This window comes from Hemiscyllium ocellatum, unplaced genomic scaffold (genome assembly GCF_020745735.1).
Source record: "Hemiscyllium ocellatum isolate sHemOce1 unplaced genomic scaffold, sHemOce1.pat.X.cur. scaffold_412_pat_ctg1, whole genome shotgun sequence".
NCBI classification, from domain to species: Eukaryota; Metazoa; Chordata; class Chondrichthyes; order Orectolobiformes; family Hemiscylliidae; genus Hemiscyllium; species Hemiscyllium ocellatum.
Genome location: NW_026868931.1, coordinates 381,050 through 388,647, shown reverse-complemented (window position 1 = coordinate 388,647; position 7,598 = coordinate 381,050). Strand labels below are relative to the sequence as shown.

Genomic DNA, 7,598 nt, shown 5'->3' with positions numbered 1-7,598 from the left:
CAGAACCACAACAATGTCAGGATGAATATTAATCCAAAGATTTCTCTGAACATTCAAATGAGAAGGGAACAGATATTACCTGTGAGTGTTGGATAAGGAATCATTAATTAGTTTGTATTTGTGTTATCCTGGAATAAGAGAACTATTTTTTTAAAATAATGACACTAAGAAATACTGGATTAAATTAAAACGTGAATTTGACGAGGTTTGTTACAGAACCTAAACTGTGTGATTTTTGGAATGACAATGAATTGATAATTAATTTTAGAACTTTGGCAAAGTAAATGATTCAACATGTCTAAATGGATTTGCTCTGATGTTGACTAGATATTTCTTAATCTGTCAGCCGAGAATGCAAATTCTGGCATGATGATATGGAAAGACATTAGACATTCAGTGAACATTGATCAGAAATGGTTTGTCATTCAAAATTCTCAGATCTTCAAAATTTCTATACTTGGTTTCTCTACTTTTCTTCTGAAGAAATATAATATATAATAAGAACAAATTCTGCATTATACTTAATTCTTGCAATTTTTCATCTCATCAAAATTTAGAGATTTGAGTCAGAATTATAAAGAAAGTAAGTCATAAGGGAGATTTATTTTCACAGAAGCATACAGTCAACAGCATCTATCAATGCATTTGTTTCAATGTTGTCTCTGAATAAACAGATAAATACACTTAATGGGGATCTTTTGACAATGTAATGAGCCGCAACTAAATTTTTATCATAATTTTTGGCTTGGAAATCTATCAGAAACAAATCCTATATTCAGGACTTGCTTCATCTCGATACATGTTACGTGTAGTATCCTCAGTCATAAGAAATAAGGTGTCATCATGGGTCTGGGAAAGTTATAGTGTGTAAATTATAATAAGGTTTCTCTTTCATATCTTTGGATCTGGTGAGACTGTGATGTTTGCTGTGATTATTCATCCTGAGAACAATAAGGCACGTACAAAGCATATTTCACCAAACAGTAATTTGGTGGTCTTGAAGACCATTACGAGTACTTTGATTTCAATAATGTTGAGCTGATTTCCATGATCTGGGAAATATTTTACAACATTTTACCAAAATTCTGGATTCTAAGCATTCAATGGGTTTCATGAAAACACCCTTCACTTGTCGTCATTATCAAGTGAGGTGTATAACGCTCAGGCACTGGCTGCAAGTCAAGGTGCCAGGAAGTCTGCATAAAACTCTTCATAGGACAACTCTCGGGCAGGTTGTGACTGGATCTCTCGAACCTTTGTGACCTCTTTGACTGTTCTTTCCACAATTTTCTGGAGTTGATTATTTTGTCTATTGTTTGCTTTCGTTTGGCCTTTTTAGCTCCGATTTCTCCAGCTGTAGGAATATTTCGAATGTTCAATTATGTGCGACAGGTCACTTGACATTACTGGACAGGTAAAATATGATTGGGAGATGCTGGTGTTGGACTGGGGTGTAAAAAGTTAAAAATCACACAACACCAGGTTATAGTCCAACAGGTTTAATTGGAAGCACACTAGCTTTCGGAACGACGCTCCTTCATCAGGTGATCACCCGATGAAGGAGCATCGCTCCGAAAGCTAGTGTTTTTCCAATTAACCCTGTTGGACTATAAACTGGCGTTGTGTGATTTTTAAATTTGTACACCTCAGTCCAACACCAGTATTTCCAAATCAGATCAACCATGAGTTCGTTGAATGGTTGAGCAGACTCCTTGCGCTGAATAGCATACTTCCACTTGGTTTAACAGGTCGTCTAATGCTTTATTTTCTTCATAAGTTCAGAATTGTGATGGGATGGAATGAAGTGACATACAAGGTTTATTGAACAGATCAGACACAGCAGGAACAAGGCTCATAAACTCAGGAAGAAGAAATATGCTGTGACCTGGGGGCAACAAATGACACTGGGCCCAGAACAGGTGGCTGTGTACAGAAGCTGTGATTGCTGAAGAAAGTTGCTGGATATTATACAGTGATCACGCTGGATGATGGATCGTTGTATGATTCACACACAGCAGAAATTTTTGAAAGAATTAAAAGTTTGTTTCATTGGAGACATTTTCTGTGGTTCCAATTCCGAGTGACTGTTTGAAATACTGATCAGAGTTTTGTGTGAAGTGTTAGGTTAAAATACTCATGAACAACCCCACTGGATAAGCCTGTGCTCCCGATCTGTAGTTTTTTTTTCTTTCTTTCGATGTAAATTCATAGAAAGACAAGATGGAATGTAGGGCGGAAAGAAAAATAGGTTCTTTCTCATTTCACCAATTTCATCTACAATTGAATAGAATGGCTGCTTTCACTCTTCATTTCGACTTTAATGTGGTGTCTATTATTTGTGAATCTCCCGTGCAGTGAAGGGCAAGAACAAGATTCTCGATCCAGTGTATACCAGAGTGTGAGATGCAAAGAATAACTGCTAGAGCGGTACATAAAGTTAGCAACCAGAGTGTGACTCAAAACTGTGAATGTGGAGCACAGCGGTATAATTACCCACCACCATAATCCCTCAGTCCCCTCTGCACATTTTGTAGAGGGGTGACATATGACCACACCATTGTGCTTCTGCCTTCACCAGAATTATAATAACAGCAAATTCCAATAAATAGCCATGCTGGTCAGAATGAATAACTGTCATTGATACATTCTGAGTCAGAACTGAGTCAGAATGAAATAGGACAAGAATTTTCTTTCACATTTACACGTACATTTGACTCATAATTTCTTCCGTCACTTTCACTCTCACGTGAAGGAGCAGCCATGGAGAGGGAAATAAAGGCGATGTTGTCGCTCAATGGCCTTTTTCATTTGGCTGAACCTGAATTGGATTAAATCGCAAGAACCGCTGATTTGTTCGTTTCATTTTAATTTTGCTGAAACCTCACAATGTTAATCAATAATCAGAAGTGAATTAGATATATCTCATTGGAACGATTAATGTTGTATTCAAATTTGCTCTGACTTTATTTCAGCTTAAGGAAAATACTGCTAAGAAAAACAGAGGGTTAAAGTGCAAAAGAAAACCCACCAGTTTTGTTGCTCGTTGCTTTGGCAAATTTCACAGAGTACTACATGGATCAAACATCATGGTGTTTGTTCTCACATCCTGACCGCATGTGATGAAAGCAGGAAGTCGTTCTCCAAGCAACTGGTCACTTCCTATTCATTATATAATATCTTCCCTTCACAATAAATAAAAATCCACTCAGTTCCATTTACAATGCTTAAGGTGGAATATTATGCCAAATCTTTCAAAATGCAGACTTTTGGAACCGAATCTTATACAGCTGCACACATTAAAGGAATTTCTTTACATTTAAAGTCAACTAACTTAGACATTGTTACCCCACAACTTCCGACCGACTACACCCCATCCTTACACCTTTACCTACCCACACGCTGTGTCTCTCCTTGTGAAATTTATTCCTTGCATGTCAACAGAAGTGCCTTTCCAAATATTTTGAAAACCAGATTCTCGGAGTGACAGCGATTCTGTTCTCATCATTTCTTTCTCCTTCAAAGGTTTGATTAAAGGTATTGAACACCTGATATCTAGATGTTTACTTACTTGAAAGATGGAATTTTCCACCTATTTACTCTGACCAAAATTTCATAAACTGCAAAAAAAACATTAAGTCTTCCTTGGTTCAGGGATAACTGTTCTCAGTTTTCCAAGAAGACAAGTGAATAAAATCTCATCTTCAGTACACCCTCATCAGCATCTTCTCTAATGGCTTTACACCCCAGTAAACCCTGTCATTATCAATTCATGGAATCACAAAAGCCTACAGTGCAGAAAGAGCATTTCAGTCAATCAGGCCGGTATCGATTCTCTGAAGAGCATCTCACCTAGACCCACCTCCCCACTCTATTTCCATATATTTCACCTGAAGAAGGGGAATCCCTTCCCCCTTATGATTTCAAATAAACCTGTTGTAGTATAATCTGACGTCCTGTGATTTCTGACCTTATCCCCACATTTCCCATGGCTAATTCACTTAACTTACTTAATTCACTCCCTGGACACGAGAGGGCAACTTAACTTTGCCAATCAACCCAACCCTCCCTCTGAAAACCAGTGCGAATTACTGAGACAATGTTCCATCATACTGAGTAAATGCTGGATCATTTTGTAATGGTTTTATACCCTGGTAACAGCCTCATCAGATTAAATGAACCCAAATTAAAGCATCGAAACGGTACTCTGTCCTTTACAATTTCATTCGTGCTGCGGGAAATGTTTCTGCACTCATATTTGAATGTGTTTACGTTGTTTCTTCCTCAGCTTCCTGCTTCTAGTAACCACTTCAATCCGGAACAACTCTGTCAAATACTTTTCATTCCAACACAGTCACAAGGTGAAGTTTGCAGAAGGCACGTGTTTGGCCGTTCACTGACACACAACCTTCCTGAGAGCTGCAGTCCTTCCCTAACTTTATTCAGGCAGCACTGTCCTTCCTGTGACACGCCCCATCTAGAATAGAAGGACAGGTATCAATACCCGCACTTGGGAATGGAGCGACAGTTTTAAAATATTTACACTGTCCCCAGCGGAGAATTGAGCCCTGTGACAGGCGGGGATACTAACTACTATACTACTGAGAACAAGAGTGTCAAAGGAGGCCCTTCAACCAATTGTGGCCACACTTCTCAAATACAACTGCCTAATGAGCTGAATCACATTTCACAATTCTTACCCCACAGCCTTATATGTCTTGGCATCACAAGCTCACATCTGAATATTTATTCAGGTTGTAAGGGTTTCTGTCGCTCTGAACAATGCAGACAGTATATTCCAAATTCCAACCACCCACTGGCTGATAAAGCTTTTTGGCACATCTTCGCGACTGCACCACTCAGTTCCTCTGATTCTGGGGCTGGGAATTGGGACTATGTGGCAGCAGTGGTTACTGCCTTGTGTGGGGAAACTGGTGAAGTAGCCAATGTTAAACTGCATTACGATTGAAGCATACATTTCAACAACACCGGCACTGTCCCCGGAGTTTTCGATGTTTTGGAGAAATCTACTTATCTCAGCCTTCAGCATATTAATGATGGAATCACCACAGCTTCTGGAGGAACCGACATTAAACGGTCAGCCCATTCTGAGTTCCCACATATCTGCCACTGTTCGCTTCGCACTGATATTGTGCATTTGGTGCGCTGCCTAATATGTCCTATGAGACTGTACATATTGCACACTGTCAGCGCACTGCTCTGTGCGATGCCATGATCGTATAGTGGTGAGTACTCTGCGTTGTGGCCGCAGCAACCTCGGTTCGAATCCGAGTCACGGCAGTGATTGCTCTATCTACTCTAGCTCTTGGGAAACACAAAGGAATCAGTTGTTTGGATAAGGTAATTTTTTCCAAGGTGATGATCTTTTCCCTTCAAATTCTGCTCGTTCACATCTCTGTATTTCATATGTCAGAATTCAAATCCACCCGTTCTCAGAGATTTCACTCCCTCCTACGATCACTAACTGAACTTTTCATCCCACACCCCCATTACATTAATTTAGAGATGCCGGTGTTGGACTATGGTGTAAAAAGTTAAAAACCACACAACACCAGGTTAGAGTCTAACAGATTTAACTGAGCACTAGTTTTCGGACCGCTGCTCTTTCATCATGTGGTTGTGGAGTCATTTCCTATTTCATTAAGGCACTGCAGAATCTAACACTGACTCTCACATTGATACTGTTCACTCTGTGCTGCTGCGGTCACTGTTGCTGGGTGAACGTGCCCCAACCCCACCATCGGGACCTGCAGATCAGTTGATCCATTTGGTTACGGCTGTTGTGAGGCCAATCCTCAGGTCGCAGCTTTTACTGATATGGACTTGCGATTATGGGCGGTCAAGCTCAGGAAAATGATACAGGACAATATCGAGGAAAAGCGACTTCTTTCAGAAAGATTAGTTTCACGGGTTTGCCGCAATGGCCGAGCACTGTTACCACTGGGACTGTTAACTCAGATACCAAGCAAATGAACCAGAGACCCGGGTTTGACTCCAACCATGCCAGGTGTTAGAATTGGGATACAATACATATCTGGAATTACGAATCTAATAACACCTATAAATACATGGCCAATTGTTGAAAAAAACAAAACCATCGTGTTCACTGACGTCCTTTGAGGAAGGAACCTGCTATTCTTACCTGGTCGCGCCTCGATGTGACTCCAGACTCACTGCTATACGGTTGAGTCTCGACTACCCGCTGTGCAATTAGGGATCGTAATCAATACTCCCGAGACAGCGACGCCCTCATTCTGTAACAGAATAGGAAAAAAGTTAATTTAGCTCTCGCTAGATTCCTGTGTGCAGTTCTGCAACTCACAGTATAGCAATGATGTGTTGGCACTGGGAACGTTGCAGGGAGATTCAATGGGATATTGTCTGGGCTGAAGAGTTTCAGTTATGAGGAGAGATTGGACAGACTGGGGTTGTTTGTCGCCGAGCAGAGGAGATTGGAGAAGACATAACTGAGATGTACAAAATAATGACGGATGTGGATAGGATAGACTGAAAGAAGCGTTTGTTATTGATGGAGGGATCGAACACCGGGGCCAAGGGATTTCGGAAAAAGGCAGAAAGTTTTGAGTAGATGTGCGGAAAGGGTCAGAGAGGTGGAAACCCTTCCAATCTGAAAAAAATTAAGATGTTAATTTGCGATGCCAAAACATAAAGGAATATAGGCGAAACAATGGAAAACTTGATTCCGGTTGTTAAGCAGTTGTGTCAGACATGTGCAACCACAACAGACTGAAGGGCTCCCTTCGATGTTGTTGTCCTCCACAGTATCGTGGTCAGTGTCCCCGCCTGTCACAGGGCTCAATTCTCCGCTGGGGGCACCGTAAAGGTTTTAAATCTGTCGCTCTGTCACCCAGTGAAGGTTATGAATGCCTGGCCTTCCATTCTTGGTGGGACGTGTCACAGGAAGGACAGTGCTTTATGAATCAGCTGGGGAAGGACTGCAGCTCCTGGGGAGAGAGAGAGTGTCAGTGAAAGTGCAAACACGTAACTTCTGCAAACTGCACATTGTATCTGTGTTGCAATGAAAACCATTATATAGAGTTGTTCCTGACTGATGTGTTTATTTAAATCAGGAAGCTGAGGAAGAAAACAGAGTAAACCCATTCAGATCTGAGTGTGGAAACATTTCCAGCCGAACAAATGAGTTTGTACAGCGTATAACAGCGTTTGAATGCATTGAATTGGTGTTGATGGGCGCAGCTTGTTTTCACTCGGCTGAGTTACCAGTGTGCAAGTGATACAGATAGTATTCAATGTGGTGGTACATTTGATCAGTGGTTCGAACTGTAGTTAAGTCTGTAGGTTCGGTGGATTGGCCATGTTAAATTGTGCTGGTTTGCCCAGGGAGTAAATTCAGGAAGTTGAGTGAATTACCCATGGGTAACGCAGTGATAAGGTCAGCAGTCACACGATGCCAGATTTTATTCCAGTGGGTTTATTTAAAATCACTAGCCAGAAGCCTGCGTGGATAGAGACGGAAGGAAAACCGAATGGAAGTTTTGCATAGCAATTGAGCTTTGGATAGAGTAAATAGGTGGTAAATTCACTCTTTCAAGTTCGTA

General features: G+C 40.9%; 1 non-coding gene across 1 annotated transcript; it reads left to right on the top strand.

Annotated features, from left to right (window-relative positions):
- Positions 1-5,226: 5,226 nt before the first annotated feature.
- trnah-gug (transfer RNA histidin (anticodon GUG)) lies at positions 5,227-5,298 on the top strand. The gene has a single exon. It is a non-coding gene; the product is annotated as a tRNA-His (tRNA).
- The last annotated feature ends 2,300 nt before the right edge of the window (positions 5,299-7,598 follow it).